Source organism: Peromyscus eremicus, chromosome 16_21 (genome assembly GCF_949786415.1).
Source record: "Peromyscus eremicus chromosome 16_21, PerEre_H2_v1, whole genome shotgun sequence".
NCBI lineage: Eukaryota > Metazoa > Chordata > Mammalia > Rodentia > Cricetidae > Peromyscus > Peromyscus eremicus.
Genome location: NC_081432.1, coordinates 53,243,036 through 53,261,545, shown reverse-complemented (window position 1 = coordinate 53,261,545; position 18,510 = coordinate 53,243,036). Strand labels below are relative to the sequence as shown.

Here is an 18,510-nt window from a genome sequence, read left to right as displayed (position 1 = left end):
GTGCCTGCCTGAGTTATCACTGATCTTACGCTGCAAATTCATATGTTGTGAGGAGAATTACACAAACAGCTGCATCAATCTATTAAGCATAGCAATTGCATTATGGGGGTCAATAAAAGATTGGAGGCAAGATATCTGGAAAGTAATTACTTCTCTTTAGTGGATATATAGCCTGGTGATTTCTGAGTGCTGTAGGCATAACTATGCTATATATTTTATAGTTTATAAATAAATAGTTATTACTTTACACTAAGGCTAGAAATACATCCATTGAAAAAGTTAATTTGTTGTAAAGAGGCACATTTTGCTTAAACTACTTACATATAATGGATTATCCAGTAATTCCAATATGCTGTAATTGAGAATTACCTCTCTCAATGTGGAATATTCAATTGCATTTTGTACATCTGGGAGAAAAAAAAATGTATTTTCACCTCAGCTATTTTCTTCTGCATTAAAAGCATGATTTATAGTACATACTTTATGTAAGGAATAATGGCAATACAAAGTCAACTTTATGCAATGAATAATTTAGAATTATTTCTTTAGTTTAAGTGTATTTGCATGCAAATTACATGACATAATTATTCTCACATAGCAATCTACCTTGCTTTATTTTTTTCTAGAAGCCCATTTCTCAAGCTGCAACATCCACATTTATTGTCAACTGCCAATTTAAATATGCATATTTTGCTTACATTATTTCTAACTCTTCCCTAAGGATTAAAATCAGAATGTCAAGCTGTGTATCAATTATTAGTTGATAGTATGACAGATGACTTTATCAAATGATTGATTTACCTTTCTATTAAAGTCATAATAAGCTCTTCTTGACGTTTTTACAGGAAACTAATTTTAAGGGTCTGATGGGTAGTTTACAAATGAATGGAGCATGTGCTGCCTTCCTGAGTCTTTAAATGTTAGGTGGGAACAGCGGAGAAAGCCGATGTTTTCCTGTGGCAGAAGCTGGATAAAGCAGCAGTAAGTAGTTCTTGTGTTGTGTTTGTAAGAAACAAGTCTTTTAAAGACCTCAAGCACAGCCAAGCAGTCACTAAGACTTGGCAATCAGAACCGAATTATGCAGAAAATGCTGCACTGCATAGACTTACTTCATTCGGTAAACTCGAACTCCATTTGATTTCTTTTTTTGTTTTCCATGTGAAATTTGAAAACTGGTGATTTATTTCACCTAAGTTAGAACATGAAATATTTCTTGGGCCACAGTACATGATGTGGTGGGAAGGGGGTAAATATGAGCCAAATACAGTGATGTAAGTATATGAAACCATTATTTTATACGCTAACTAAAAATTAGTAAGAATAATAAAAAGCCCAACATGATGTTGCTTGCCCTTAATTCCAGCTCTTGGAAGGCAGAGAGGACAGGGCAGATCTCTAAGAATTTGAGGCCAGCCTAGTCTACAAAGTGAGTTCCAGGACAGCAAGGGCTATATGAAGAAACCCTGTCTTGAAAACAACAACAACAATAGTAAAATAATAAATAATAATAATAGAGTAACAATAATAAAATAAGAAAGATACATTTAAAATAACTTATAGTATTGACAGAGGTTGTCACCGCATGTGTGAAACTGACCGACAATATTACAATTCCAATGCTGTATTGCCCAGGGCTGTGAGATGCTACACTCTGCAGAAAGGCAGAAGAAAATGAGAAGCCCTGATCCAGTCCTCACCATCAACCCATTGAAATCTCACATGCTCTGCAAGAGAATCATTTGTAATACCAAGTCTGTTCCTAACGTTAGGAGAGTTAAACATCTCTAATCTTTAGTTTTACAATATAAAAAAGTACCCGCCTTTCGAATAGCACAGCCTCTTTGTATTTTAGCTTCTAAAATTTCACCTTATGGGGGACAGCAGCAATGCCAGAGTACTGAGGTGTGAGAAGGTCAGAGTCAACATTTCAACATTTGCTAAGTACTTGATATATTGGCGTTAGCTTATGCATTTCTCATAACAAGTCTTTGGGGCAGGTACTAACATTAGCTCCATTTTGTCTTTGAGGAAGTCGAGTCACACACAGGTGAAAAAAGCAGAAAACTGAAAGTGGCAGAATTAAAGCCCCAAACTACCTCTGTCTGCAGATGGTCCCTTAGAAGAGCAGGGATGGCAGGGAGAGACTCCAGCTTACTAGGCAAAGTGCGTTCTACGGCTGGAAGGAAAATGCTTTGCCAAAAGAATGGGGACAATTGTCTGCATCTCTGTTGTGCTTTCCTCTTTAATACTGCTTGTATATGACTCAACCTTATTTAAAATTACCAGGCACTAGCTATACAAATTGATACTGATATGTCTCATATACCACAGGGCCTGGCCCTATGGGTTTTTTTTTTATATAAGTAACGTTGCATAGGTGCCTTGCCATCATGCATCAAGAACTAAAGGTACCTAAAAGGTTGTAGTGAAAAAGAAGAACGCAAGACTTAGAAAAGTTCCAATCTTGTAACCACCACTAACAAGCTTAGAATGGTCACTCTGTCTCAATAGCGACAGGCCTGGGTGTTCCCAGCGGAGAAACGGGAACTGTTTACTGCAGTTTCTTATCTAGCCCTAATATTTCATCACTATTTTCTTAGCTCTATAATTGTCAAAGCAGAATAAGGGTAGTAAGCTGAAGCCATGCACCTTTTAGCTATTCGGACTCTTGTCTGCCTCCCTGTATGTATGAGGTGTGCTGCTACACATGTCTAAAGTCTTGATTGAATAACTGCTTTGTGAATTAAAAAAACAAAAACAAAAACAAAAAACCCTAAGGGATGACTCCAAGGGGCTCCCATTCTGTTTTATTTTAACATATAAATCACATACACTAAATTATCCCTGTCTTCAAAATAGCACAAAACTTCACTATCATATCATCTACAGCAATGTGTACCCATGCCTTTTATTCCAGTTCTGGAGAGGCAGAGACAGGCAGGTCTCTGTGAGTTCAAGGACAGTCTGTTATACATAATAAACCACAGTGAGATTCCACAGTGAAAGCCTATCTCAAAAATAAATAGTAATAATGATGATGATGATACTTAGCATGTTTAAGTTACATGTAAAAACTATGGAGGGGAGTTCCTCACAAAATATACTCTGGGCTACAAATATGCTCAGTGGTCTACCATGTGGAAGATCCCATGTTTAATCCTCAGTAACCCAAAAACACAAACACACAGTCATAGATTCTGATTCCTGGATAAGCTTAAACACCTGTCTGAGGCATTTTGATGGGCACTCTGGAAAACCAGGAGCAATCCTCTTGATGCCATTCTAACTTTCAAAAGTTCAGTTGGCCACTGCGACAGCTTTGCTTGATAGATGAAGGAAGAAATTAACACTGTGTTAAGCTAGCTTTAGATCTCATGGAATGGACAGTCGGGCTCAAGTCCTTTGCAGTCATAAAAGGCCAGGAAGTGGGAGAAGGCCCAGTGCGGAAAGCGCACAGTGCACAGCAGAGCAGGAAGGAGCTCCGGAACAAAGGATGCTGACACCACAGTGCCAGAAAGCCTCACGGAGGCTGAGGAAACCAGAGGTAAAGCAAGGAGATTTTCATTGCATTCCTGGTCTTCAAAGCTTGACAAATCGTGTGATTTTAGGATAAAACTTAAAACTTCAGAGAAATCCCGTTAACATTTATTCAATGAACAAAGCATCATTTTGTGAAAAAAGAAACATCTACTAGTTTAGTTTCTAGAAATAGAAATGCTTTCCCTCAGAAACATTCAGTCAAGCCAAAAGATATCAGATTTTACAAATTTTAGTGAATTTAATATCAACTCACTAACTCTAAGGAAATAAGATATACCACAGATATATATCTACACACACATTACTTCCTACAGTCCAAGTCTTCCGGGGACACTAACAGCCCCATGGGAATTAAAAATAATAATTCCAACTGTTATTGACACTCCTACAGACATAGCTACAATAAGTGGCTATTTTTTTTACTGCTGCTGTTCATAAAATGACTAATTCTTTATTTAAAAAAAAAAAACTTTTTGTTACTCAGATGTAACCATTGTGGCGAGGCAACTATTACTGACTTTAATTTGCAAATTGATTAAAAAATAGTCTCGCACATACTAAGAAACATGTTTGCCAGCAGTCACTTTGTGAGGAATAGGAAGATGCCATGTAAAGGGGACAGTGAGGAGAGAACAGAAATACTGAGAGGTAAAAAACCTTGATCTATAGAAGCAGCTGGTCCTCAGTGCCCAGAATTTAGAAGACAGTAGCTCTGTGACGGTAAGCAGAACTGATTCATGTGCCATACCTCAGAAATGAGTGTACTATTTACATGAGTGTAGTATTTACACAGGAAAATAAATGCAGGTATTTACAGACTAAGCGTGCTTCCCATCTGATTTGTTTTGAAAGGATGACAAAAACAGCGAGATATCAGACTAAAGTAAATAAGTGCCTAGACTTCCCCAAATTAAGGCAACCTCCTTCCCATAGGTCAACAGGGTCCACGTCTTTTGATCATATTGCAATAAAATCTCTAAGAACCTGAGGGTGTCTAATCCAAGTAGCCACAAGTCTTGTTACATATCTTGTTACAAGAGTCAAAAGTTGGAGTACTTAACACTACCTCAAATTCTCTGTTCAGATTGGGAGGAACTGACTTTGCTTACTTGTGACAGGCACCTACACTGTGGCCCAGGCTGACCTAGAACTCATGGCAATCCTCTTACCTTCATCTCCATAGTGTTGATATTACAAGCAGAAACACCTTGTTCAGAACAGAGCTGATTTTCTTACTGGTTAGAACTGACGACCAGAATCAGGCCCCTACCTCTAGGCTAACTCCTAATTAATGACGCAGTTTCAGTAGTTTTCAAAGGGAACGATTTAGGCGATTCCCAGGACCTAATAATACTTGCCATTTACCTAATTTGGGATTCAAAAGGACAGTATTTCCTCTAACCTATCAGTGAATATATTACCAAATGAATCCACTGAGTGTATTAAAGAGAGAAAGCAAACATAATCTTTAAGGAACTTGCATGTAAACAATATTTGGAGATATCATATAAGCTTGCTTCAAGTGAAGAAATGATTGTTTTTAGGAAACAGTAGTTGGTATATGACATTCTCTGATTATGAAGAGTGGCCAAAACTCACTAGTCCTCTGTATTGCAGAGAGAATAAAATCACAGTGTTCAGGTATCTGGCTCTTAAACACCATGTGAGTATGACTTCAGGACCTCAGAATCAGGTGTGCCGCACAGCTCAGCTTCTTCTTTTTTTTTTTCTTCCTTCGTTGTGATGAATGCTTTATTAATTCTGTAACTTACATTCTAGTAAGGTTCTTTTGTGAAATTTCATTCATATAATATTCCAGAGGGAAACCAGTAGGTAGGGAAGCAGATACGCTAATGTTAAGTAGGGCTCAAAGCATGATGGAGTAAAGATTATTCTAAACAGAAATTCAAATTTTCTAGTCCCTGACTTTCTGATGCTGTGGCGGTTTGAATGACACATGACCCCACAGGCTCATGTATTTGAACACTTTGTCCTCAGACGGTGGCACTGTTTGAGGAACTTATGTAAGTTCCTTTAGAGGTGGAGCCTTGTTGGAGGAAATATGTCCCTGGAGGCAATCTTTGAGGGTTGATGGCCCAGCTTCCTTCTCTTTCTCTCTGATTCCTATGGGTGAAGGAGATGTGGTAGGCAACTTCTTGCCCCTGGCACCCTCCATGATGGACTCTTATCTTCTGGAATCATAAGCCAAAATAAATTGTTTTCTTCCTTAAGTTTCTTTTGGTCATAGTGTTTGTCACAGCCACAAAAAAGTAACTAATATGGATATTATCTACATGACCAGACCGCTGAAGTTTATTATTATTTATAATGTGTTCCTTTACTATTCTAGACTAATAGCAGTATTTCCTCCTTTAAACGTACTACCCTGTATCTATGTCTTCAAAAGTTACCTAATATGTATTGTACTGTTGTGCACAACTTATCCTTTATGTCTACACTGATTGAAACCAAGAAGCCATATCTCGAACATATACAGCCAGGCATAGTGGCACACATCTTTAATCCCAGCACTTGGGAGGCACAGGCAGGTGGATTTCTGTGAGTACCACGTAAGCCTGGTCTACACAGTGAGTTCCAGAATCTCCAGAGCTACATAGTGAGACCCTGTATCGGGGAGAAAAAAAGGAAGAAAGTATAGCCATCCACAGCATCAATTTATGGATGTAAGTAGAGTGACTAATGGGTAAAAGTGATGGAAGATTGGCATATGGCTGCTACTTCAGAAATGATCTAAATATAATAAAAGCATTTAAAAATACATTTGAAATTGAAAAAAACTGGAGAAAAACACTTCTATATTTAATACATGCTGAGATATATTATGATTATATAGAGAGATTATGATTACATATATACAGATTCTGTGAATTACTACACAAATAAAAGCTCTTAGCAAAACATAAACCTTTAAAGAATATATCCTGCCCTGTCCTGTTATTTTTATATCTCTTATAATTATGGTAGTGCCTAGTACGTAGTAAAAGATACACATTCATTAACTACTGAATAAATTAATCACCTAAAATATTTTCCTGAGACTACCAGATGTATCACAAATCCCTCAAATCCCTTTAAGTCTTTAGGATGCCAGAAATCCTGTAGACTTAGAATGGAGAATTCAGCCAATTTCCTGACTGCCCAAGGCCTTTTCCATTTGCTATGTGCTTTCTTTTGAATATTCCCCCTGAAAACCCTTGCACAGCTGAGCCCAGTTTTTATTATTTACTATCATCATTATTATTATTAAATTTATTCTTTGGCAATTCCATACATATATAAAAGGTTTTTCTGTGTAGTCTCCTGTCCCAGTCTTTTCTTCTCTCTGCCCCACCCATCAACCTCCCCTACTCCCTACCAGTCTCTTTCTCATATTCAAGTCTTTTTGTTTTGTGTTGTGTTGTGACCCAATCTTCATCAGGGATATCCGTGGAACCATAAGTTTAGAACTGCCCTTTGGAGCTTGGTTGGGCTCACCAGTTGGACTCCCCCAGCCACCAGCCCATCAGTAGCCCCCAGCTCAGCAGGAAGGAGCTCCAGTGAGCTCCACCCTGTCCATGAGAAGCTGTGAATGCACTCAGCTTTTCACACTGTGGTTACAATGTATGGTAGGGCTGCACAACTGAATGTGGAATTTGAAAACCAAAACGGCAACGGACGCCAGGGTCCTGAGATGGGGAAACGCGTCTTTGGGAGAAAAATTGACTGACCACCAGATGAGTTTCACACAAGTGGACGGCCCCAAACAGCTCAAGCCATCTTTATCTATACTTCGAAAACAAGCGTGTTTTCCCCCACTTTCCATCATTAACCTCCAGAAAGAAAAAAATCTTTCTCCAACTTATACATCAAAACAACTTTTAAACCAAAGCAACGCTCAGTGTTTTGTTAGCTTTGCTAGATATCGAGCCAGGCACATCCTGTCCTTGCAAAGCTAAAGATGAGAAACATACGCACACATTTTTAAAGAACAACAATATTGTTCAAAACTTAACAAAACCTATTTACAGAAATAGGGGTGATTTGCCGTAAACTGCTTGCACACAGTTAGCTTGTATTTCTCCAACTGTTCCCTTGCCCTACAGAAGGGTCTTGTATGCCTAAGCCTCTACATAAGAAACCTGAAAAGCATCAGTTCCCAAAGATTTTTAGGAGAAAATATTGGAGAAGAAAATGGAGTTTCTGGGAATGATCAAATCTGTCCCATGCATAACTGACAAAGTGAAACTAAAAACCACCATGAGAATCGTCAATATTATGAGAGAGAAGAGAGTGTGCAGGCTGTGTGGTCTCAACAGTATTCTGCACCAGCTCAAGATCCATTGGTTCTTGCCAAGTGAGAGACCATCTCCATGGACTTTGCTTCACAGAGACCCCTTGGACAAGCATTCATATGCTGATCCAAAACTAGGCCACACAGTTCCCAACAAAAAAAGATTTTTGAATGCCCATCAACCAAATATTAAATCAAAGTCAGACACATAATAAATGTAAAGTGTTTTAGAGCAGGACTTACCTATGCTGCTTCTCACAACTCCCCTGTAGGCTTGCTTCTGAACACAAAACAGATGTACTTAGCTCTGTGTGTGCCATCATGCCTGGATTCACCACAAATACTTCCCAACACTTTGGATCAGATTTGAAACTATTGTGTTAGGAGTTGTAGTGTTTTGACTGTACTAAAAAGTTCTTTGCTGTTGTAGAAGTGATGCCTTAATGGCAAGAGATACAGACTTGATATTTTCCTACCGTTGTTCTTCAATATGTAAGAATCAGTTTAGCACATCTTTAAGTTGTATGTGTTAGAATGTTTGATCTTTAAGATTGCTGTTAGAAGGCAAGGGATAGCCTTCAGTCAGCAAAGCACTTACTCCCCAGCATCCATGGAGAGAGCCATACATGATGACCAGTACCTGTAATCCTAGCGTGGAGCATGTGGAGACAGGAGGATTGCTGAGATTTGCGGGTCAGGCAATCCGGCTGAACTGGTGAGCTCCAGGTTCAATGAGAGACTTTGTCTCAAAGACACTTAAGGAAGACTCTTCAGTGTCTATTATATGCACATATACAATCCTCACACTAGTACATGCATGAGTACACATATACCATACACATAAAATGTGATTTGAGTTCCTGAGGCGCTTCATAAAAATTTAAATTGATTTTGCCTTGGGAATGGGATAGAATTTTCAGTAATCTCTAAGATGTACTATGTGAAACATTGCTCTCAACATTGACAATTATAAAAATAAAAATATTGATCAACTCTGAAAAATGCTGAACATATTCCACATCCCTCAGTTTCAAATATTCAGCCAAGATTTAATTCTTTATGCAAACATAAACAAACACATCTGTCTCACTCATATGTGAATTTGCTTATATCTTTAATAAATGATAAAATGATATGCTATATATACACCAAATGGTTGTTTTCAAAATAAATCATTTTGTGATTTGTTATCAGTATGTAGTTTATTTGTATACCTACTTTATCTGTCTAATTACCTAAGGCCACAAAAAATTTCTTGAGCAAAACAAACTGTGAATGGAAAAATGTTTAAGGGTCCCTGCTTTGAAAAAAATCTGTAAATCTGATGCCTTCTCTGCCCAGACATTCTTCCTCATAGGTGCTTCAAACATAGCACATATAATTTATAACACAAAAGTCTCCTATTCAATTACAACAAATTAGATCAAAGACCAGTATAGACTTAAGTTACTTATAATGATTGACAAATGTTAAAATGTTTAAAGTCCTGGTCTTGGAAGACAGAAAAGGATGGAGGCCAAGTACATCCTTATAATGCACCATGAGTAAAGTACTCCTGGAAATGCCTTCTTCTTTATGATGAACCCTGAAAGTGAGTATATGAAGGAAGAGTGTTATGATCTTGCCTGTCCTCACTCAAAACCCAGAGGTAGAAACAACTTTCACGGTTAGTATTGCAATTTCTAGATTAATAGAATTCCCTGTACTTCAGACTTAGAGAAGGAAGATTATTATATAAAGGAAGAAATACATATAGCACACTGAATACAACTTCCTTAATTTATAGATAAGAAAACTGAGGCTGAGGAATGAGTGAGTCAAACAATTGTATGGCTTAACTCCCAAACTCTGGTTGTTGTTGTTTTTTTCTTTTTGATAAATAAGACAGATATATCTATGTTAAGATCTTTGAATAGTGATTACAGAGTCATTATTTTTGTGTTCAACACATTACTATAAGACAAAAATCACACACTTGCTAGAATTTGAGTCAGCTCTTTTAGGACATACTTTTACTTAGATAATAATGGATTCTTGAGGAAACATTATTTCTATATTCGGCCAGTCATTGAACTCTACATCTATATACAGCTGCAAATGTAATAGAGATTATCCTTGACATACAATGGTGTTATATTCCAAATATCATAGCCGGAATAAAATAGTTTAAACCAAAAATGCATTTAATATTATCTAACCTAGCCAGCATCACACAGCTTAGCCTGACCTACTTAAATACATGCTCCTAACATGTATCTTAGTGGAAAGTTAGGCAATCTTGGAACACAAAAACTATTTTATAACACAATGTTGAGTGCATCGTGCAATTTCTGGAATGGCATGCTTTACTCAAAAACAAAACAAAACAAAACAAAACAAAACAAAACAAAACAAAACAAAAAAACATGATGGTGGAGTCAGTACTCATATATAATATCTAAGTGTCTGGGATATTTTGTTGATTTTTTTAAGGTGGGTCAGGGCTGGAGAGATTGCTCAGTGGTAAAACCACTTGCTGTTCTTTTAGAGGACCTAAGTTCAGTTCCCAGCACCCACATAGCAGCTCACACTATCTTTAATCCCCATTCCAGGGTATTCAATGCCCTCTTTTGTCCTCCTCTGGCTTGTGCACACATGACGCACATAAACACATGAAGGTAAGCACTCATAAAAATGAAATAAAAGCAAATATATCTCTAAAATAATATTACAGTAAAGGTGGGTCACAAACCATTTATATATGAAGGAGATATTTTTTAGGCTTCATAGAAGTCAGGTCTCAGATTTTGATTTTATCATTCACTGGTGATGTAACATTTGGAATAATAGCAAAATGTTCCTTGGATGATCTTTAATAATACATAAAGCAAAAATAGAAAACCATACAGTATTATACAATAGTAACTTAGATTTGATATAGTCTCTTTTTCACAATTACATCGAGGACATTTCTCAGAGATGGTTCAGGCTGTCATGCTTTCCTCTCTTTAGTTAAGGTTGTGTTAGCTTAACCAAATCCCATTATAAGATTATTTTTATTCTGGAAATACAGATTTATCAAGGACTAAATCCTTACCCCTGGTATGGCATATGGAGAAAATCTTTTAAGCATGATTAAAACAAAAAATAAATGTGTGTCATTTCTGTAACACTAAGATAATAAATGTTCCGTCCATGATTTTTCAAATTGTACCAACCATGTTTAAAGAAATGAAGGGAACTTTCTAAATTTTGCATGAAGGTTGTGGAAGGACCTAGCCTAAATGCCAGATCCCTAGTGTTTGTCATTTGCAAGTTTCACCAAGAATATGTGCTATGGCTTTTTAAGTTATCACCTTTAAGTTACATTTCCTGGTAGAGGTCCTTTGGAAGGAGAAAATAGTAATGCCAGTTACCATGCTGCTTTCAAATGTCACAACAAGACAATCACACATAGAGACTTCCCTGTCTTTATAATAATCATTCAGTGAGAACCATTTGAAGCACACACCAAAAATTATTATTATTATTATTATTATTCTTTGCACTGTTGGCTTTTGAGCTCGTGAGTTTAGGAAAGCTTTGCTTTGTATCACTCACTGGCTTCTTAAGCAAGTCCAGGAAAGAGGGAGATCTGAAAGATCTGTTGACACTGCTCAAGCTTTCTATTTAAAAACAATGCAACTCTTTCTAGCTTCTGAAAGATGACTGTGCCCTCTGAGATATGTGTGATGTTTGCTTTTTCGGGCTTCCGACATCTGTGGTGAATAGTAAGTTCAGTAAGAGTTGAATATACATATTCTGGTTCTATACTTTCCTTTCTTTGTGTGAAATAAGTCCACAGAATCTTACAAGGCTGGGGCTGGAGAGATGGTGCGGCTGCTAAGAGCGCCAGCTGCTCTTACAGAGGACCCAGGTTCCATTCTCAGAAGCCATTTTGTGGCTCATACATATTTTTAACTCCAGTCTCAGGGGATAGGACACCTTTTTTCTAGCCTCCACATCCACTGTACATATGCAGTACACGTGCATGCGGGCAAAACATCCATAAAAGATAAAAATAAAGGTTATTTTTTTTAAATCTTATACAATCATTTCTTATTAAACTCTAGTATTCCTTTTTTTAAAAATGACTGACTGATTCACTATGAATCTTTTGTCTAAAATATATTAAAATACCATTATAGAACTTTAGGAATCCATTACCAAATCCCTTTATGCTTCTTTCTGAACACCTAGTACATAGTAAGGATGATAGTTTATATGTCTCTTTTAGTATCTCATTCTGTAGAACACACTTTGCCAAATGCCAAATTTTAAATTATTCTTCCTCAACTAGTATGTTCATTCAAGAATCAGATTCCCATGTTATACAGTAGGAAAGAACAAATCACAGAGTAGAATCAGCAACAAATCATGCAAGAAGATGCAGAGACACATCTGAATTCATGAATCAGAAAGCACAAATCCAAGGCATAGAGCCAAATTGGAAATCACAGGAAATATAGATGAGACCAATGAGGTGGCTATGATCAATAATTATGCTGTTACAATTCACTTTTATTTATCTAGTCATTATAGATAACAAGTTCCTTCTCATGATGCATTAAAGACTTGATTTAGATTTGGGAAAATTGTTCAAAGGAAGAAAATGGAAATTGGTATTAATGTATGCTATCCATTAGCTGTTGGTGTTGGACCCAGAAGAGAGGCAGCTACACTTGTGCATTTACAGGACCCAACACTTAAATATTCTTCTCAACTTGGAGGGCTGGGGACAGAGCTTAGTGGGAGACTGCTTACTTAGAGTGTATGAAACCCTGGTTTCAGTCATCAGTACCAGAAGAGGAAAACTCAAGAATGAGAAAAAACTGTCCACTACACTCATTCCTTTTCACCACAGTGCTGGAAGCACCAGCCAGAACAATGAGAAGGAAAACAAAGGAATACTAATAGGAAGAAAATAACTCAAATTACCCCATTTGGAGATGATATACTTTGCATAAGAGATCCTAAAAATTGCAGCAGAAAACTGAAAACAATCAACAGTTTCAGAAACCTAGGCAAGATACAAAATCAGCTTAAAATCAGTAGCCTTTGTAGACACCAACTCCAAAACACACTGAAAAGGAGATCATAGGCACACTCCCATTACTTTAGCATCAAAGACAATAAGGTATCTAGGAATAAATCTAACCAGGATGCAAAAACCTCTATAGTGAAAACTTGGTATCGGAAAAAAAATACTAGAAAATGGGAAGGCATCCCATGTTCATGAATCAGTACAATATTATAAAATTGACGATCCTTCAAAAAACAGTTTACAGCTTGAACTAAATCCCAATCAAAATTCCCACAATATTCTTCAAAGAGATAGAAGAAAGTTGTAAAATTCATATGGAACCAGAAAAGAACCCGGATAGTTAAAGTAACACTAAACAAAAAGAATACTGGAGGGATCACTATTACAGAGTTCAAGATATATTACAAAGCTATAGTAATAAAAACAATATGCTACTACTACTGCAAAATAGACACGTAGACCAAAAGGATAAAAGTGAAGACCCAAACATTAGTACACAACTACAGCTATCTAATATTTGATAAGTGGGGCCAAAAGCATACACTGGAAAAAAAAAAGAGCATCTCCAACAAATGGTGCTGAGAAAACTTAATGTCTGCAAGCAGAAGAATAAAAATAGACCCATATCTAGCACCTGTTGTGGAATATTAATTTAAGATGTGTTACATTCATTTACGATGTGGAATATTTGTTTAATGATCCAAAGACATGTTACATTTGTTTGATTAAATAAAATTAATCTGGGATCAGGAGGCTGAGTCAGCAGCTAGCTGACAGAAAGTGGTAGGGAGGAACCATGAGTAGCTAGAGTAGGGGCCGAGCAGACGGGCGCCCTGCTTTGGAGGAACACATAAACTAGGAGGGAAGGTTAACTTGCTGTTCAGCCTCTCTGAGAGAGCAGAATTTCATATCAACCTTTGAATTTTTAGTTCTACAGAGAGATAGAGATCTAGGTACAGTTCCCTTTAGCAGCCATGATAGAGCAGGTGCCTGAGGAAACAGAACTCCCTTATGGCTATGGCCAGTGCGACCAAAGCGCTACTGGTAGCTGTGGAGTTGCAACTGCCAATTAGGACAGCAATTGGTAAGGGGCAGCTACTGAGTTTCGTGAAAAACAACAATCATAAAACTTAACTCTAACTGTATCAAAGACCTCAGTTTGAAACCTGAAATACTAAAACTGCTAGAAGGAAATATAGGAAGGACCCAACAAAATACATGTGTAAGAAAGGGCTTTTTGAACAAGACCCCATTTGTCCAAGAATTAAAGCCAACAACTAACAACTGGGACCTCATAAAACCCAAAAGGCTTCTGTACAGCTAAGAAAACAATCATTTGAGTGAACAAGAGACCCACAAAGTGGAGGAGAATCTTTGCCAGCTGGACATCTAACAAAGGATTAATATCAGGATACACAAAGAACTCAAAAGCCCGAGTGTCAAAGAAGCAAATGACCTTATTTAAAATAGGCTAGGGATCTAAACAGAGTTCTCAATAGAAGAAATAAAGATGGCTAAGAAATACCTCGAAAAGTTCCCATCATCTTTAGCCATTAGGGAAATCATTATCAAAATAAACTTTGAGATTTCATCTAGCCCCAGTCAGAATGGCTAAGAGCAACAAAACAACGAACAACAAATGCTGGCAAGGTTTTTGGAGAGAAAGGGGTACACTCGTTCACTGTTGATAGAAATTCAAACTAGCATGGACATTCTGAAAATCAGTATGGAGGATCCTTAAAAAACGAAAAATAAGAGACACCATTCAAGATGGAGGCCGCCACTGGCACCCAGGGGTCCACAGAGCAGCTCCAAGAATCCTGAGAGACCCACAGAGACCCCCAGGGGAGACACTGCAACTGAGTATGAGTCTCCAGAGCCCACCGTATCTGCAGAACAAAAAATAACAACAGCAAAAGGCAGGCGGTGGTGGCGCACGCCTTTAATCCCAGCACTCGGGAGGCAGAGCCAGGCGGATCTCTGTGAGTTCGAGGCCAGCCTGGGCTACCAAGTGAGTTCCAGGAAAGGCGCAAAGCTACACAGAGAAACCCTGTCTCGAAAAACAAAAAAAAAAAAAAAAGGCAGGTTTCATGAAATTTAAAAAAAAAAAAAAAAAAAGATGGCAGAGGAGAGCCCAGCGTGCAGCAAAGAGAAGTAAAAGTAGAGACACAGTGGGTATGAGAGCGTGGCCTCAGTGGACAAAGAAACATGTTGTTCTGAGCAAGGCCAGTCCTTCATCTACCCAGAGGCTCAGGCCAGCATGCCCAGCAAACACGCCAATCACACCCTATCAGCTGGCAGGGCGGCCAGAGGGCAGGGAGGTTTGCAGTGACCTGGAGCTCTCTCGAATTCTGTGGTATAGTGGGTGGTGTACAGCAGCCTGGAGCCGGCACAGTCTCTGCCCCCTAACGTGCTGCCTAGCACCACCATCACCCTGGCTTTGAGCAATGGCAGGATGTCCAAGTTGGAGAACAGTTCATTTTCTAGACTGGGCCTCCTCAAAAGACCTCAATGGTCTGTGTTGCCGCCTGAGGCCATGTTCGTGTCTGTGGTCCATGCTATAGCCGAGGGATGTGCTGGTGTTGGTGGTACATTCGAGTTTGGCCACGCTTCAGTGAGAACATGGGTAACATAAATTGGACTTAATGTACTTTATTTTTCTTTTATAGAGGGAAGGCACAAGTATAGGAGGGTGGACCTGAGAGGAATGGGAAGCAAGTGTGATCGGAGTGCATTGTATGAAATTCCCAAATAATCAATAAAAATATTATTTGGAGAAAAAACTAAAAATAAAACTACCACATAACGCACCCTGCTATATCACTCCTTGGCATGTGCTCAAAGGAATCAACACCCTATTCCAGTTACTTGCTCAACAATGTTCATTGTCACCCTATTCATAATATTGAGGAATTGGAAACAACCTAAATGTTCTTCAATAGATGAATAGATAATAAAAATGTGGTATAGATAGATAGATAGATAGATAGATAGATAGATAGATAGATATAGATATATTCAGCTATAAAGAAAATGAAATAATGCAATTTTCAGGTAAATGAATACATCTAGAGAAGATTAGATTGAGTGAAGTAACCCAGACTTACAAAGGCACATATTGCATGTTCTTTCTCCTCTGTGGTTCCTAGCTCCAAATCTTCAGATGTGAGTGTATAACATGGAGTAATCAAAGAAATCAGGAAAAGCATGCAGGGACAGTGGAGGTGAGGGAGACCTGAGAGGAAATAGCAGGTTCTAGGTGGTATGATGGGGAAACAATAAAATAGGAAGGGGGTTCCATCTGGGAAAGGGGGAGGGAAGACAACAGAGAAGCAGAAGCAGGGAGGAGGAACTTAGAAAACCAAGATTGTTTGATAAAGCTTCAGTGGAGCATATTCTTTTGTATTCATACAAAATCATATTCTATTATAAATATGTACTTATATATGTGTGTGTAGTGGGCAGCTGCTTGAGCCGTGCCCTGAAGCACCACCCCTAGTGAGGCAGCTGTAGCTGTTACACCTGCCTGTGACCTTGAGGTACCTGCCTCTGAAGCATGGCCACCGGGGACCCTTAAGACCTAGGATGCACATACGCCCTCTCTCTTGGCTGCCTCGTGGTTTTGGATGCTGGGATCTTAGACCAAGCCATTCAGCATGGGACATAGCTCAGCTTTCCTGGACCCTACGATAAATCTTCCATGGTTGTGAGTTTACCCCCAAATAAATTTCTGTGATCATTAAATAGACTCCATAGATTAATCCCATTATGTGTGTGCTTATATATAATATAGATAGACAGATCAAACAAAGTTGTGTCACTTGGGCTGACAATGCTCCCCGCAAGAATCATATACAAACAAAAACCTCAGTACCAGACACAAAAAAAAAAACTTGTTATGAGTGGTTATCCAGGGCAGTCTAAGTGATTGCCAAAATACTATAGGTTTATGCTGTTGCCCCTGGATGCTTCTCAGAGGTTGAAGTTAAGTCCCTATTTCTGAAAACACCTCACATATAGGACGTGGGACTCAGATAATTCAAGATGGATCTAACCTGAAATCTTCCTTCCTCAGATTAGTTACATAGTACTGGAAAGCTCTATGCTAGCTGACAAGGGATGGGAACAACTAATAGTCCTACTCAGCTCTGACACCCATAAAACAGAACAAAACAGTATCTGTAAAGGTGCAAAGAGTGACACGCAGCATGGTGGCCACAGCAGGGTGAAGGCTAGCTCTGCTGGTACTTTGAGGAACTGCTCTGTCTTGAACCTAAGTCACCCTTGTGGTCAATTCTGGGCTCCATGGATCCCACGGTTTGGACAGATGAATCCTGTCATGGCAGACTTAGCTAAAATATACTTTTGTTTTTCACTGTGTACCTGGAAGCTGAAGCTGTTTCTGAAGTATCTGAAAAAAATATGAATTTCTTCTCTTCCATCCTTCTTCTCTTCAAGATTTCTCACTAAGTCAATCAATTAGATGGGGTGCATGACCCAGAGTTGACTAAAAAGTCCAGCAACATGTGTCTAGAGGCCCCTTTCCCCCTAGTGATAATAGGCATCTTAAAGATGATCTCAACATTCACCAAAGAACATGACTTCCACTGCCCCCTGTATGCTGTCTGTGAAAGGAACACTTCCAGAACCACACTGTGGTTCCAGCAAGCAGATGGTGGAAATTCTTCATAAATACAGCATTCAGCTTAGCAGTTTGGGTATCCCATATGAAGAAGTTTCACAGGGCCTCCAAACCTACTCACTGGCCCCTCCTATTCCCAGATCTGTATTTATGGAGAGCTCAAGGAGGACCTGACATAGTTAAGGAGCTGGAAACACTGGAAGGGCTAGATACCATTTGTCCCAATGCTCCCAAATTAGAGTAAAAGGCTCAAAATGCCAACCAGCAGACTTTCTGTGACACTCTTTAGAAAGGGAAACAAGGGCTGGAGAGATGGCTCAGAGGTTAAGAACACTGGCTGTTCTTCCAGAGTTCTTGAGTTCAATTCCCAGCAACCACATGGTGGCTCACAACCATCTATAATGAGATCTGGGGCCCTCTTCTGGCCTGCAGGCATACATGCAGACAGAACACTGTATACATAATAAATAAATCTTTAAAAAATAATAATAACTTAGAAAGGGAAACAAACAGGAAGCAAAATGCAGATTCGGCAAACAAATTCTGGAATTCCTAAGCAGCACTGGGGTTGAGTATGAAGTGTTTGATACCTGGAGGATGAAAAAATGCAGCAGGGATTAAAAGGACTCTCAAATTGTCCATCTGGTCCCTGGCCTAGAGGAGAGCTTGTTTGACAATTGGATACTGTTGAGGAACTTAGAAAATAATGAATTGCTGCCTGTACTGTGAGAAGAAAGGTAATACATGTTAAACGTGGTGCCTAACAGTCTCAAGAAGTATTTCACTAGTGAGTATGTATGATTCCCAGATTGTGCTAAAGAAATGTATGTTGTTTTCCACCAAAAAATAGAAGGCAATGACATGCTCAGATTCAGTTAAAAAAGTAAATATAACCAAGTATCTCCACAGACTATGCAGACAACAAAATGAAAAAGAGGAATGACATGAAGACCTCTTCATACATGCAAAATTAGC

General features: G+C 38.5%; 1 pseudogene; it reads left to right on the top strand.

Annotated features, from left to right (window-relative positions):
- Positions 1–3,379: 3,379 nt before the first annotated feature.
- LOC131926145 (glutaredoxin-3-like) lies at positions 3,380–18,264 on the top strand (annotated as a pseudogene).
- Positions 18,265–18,510: the final 246 nt, after the last annotated feature.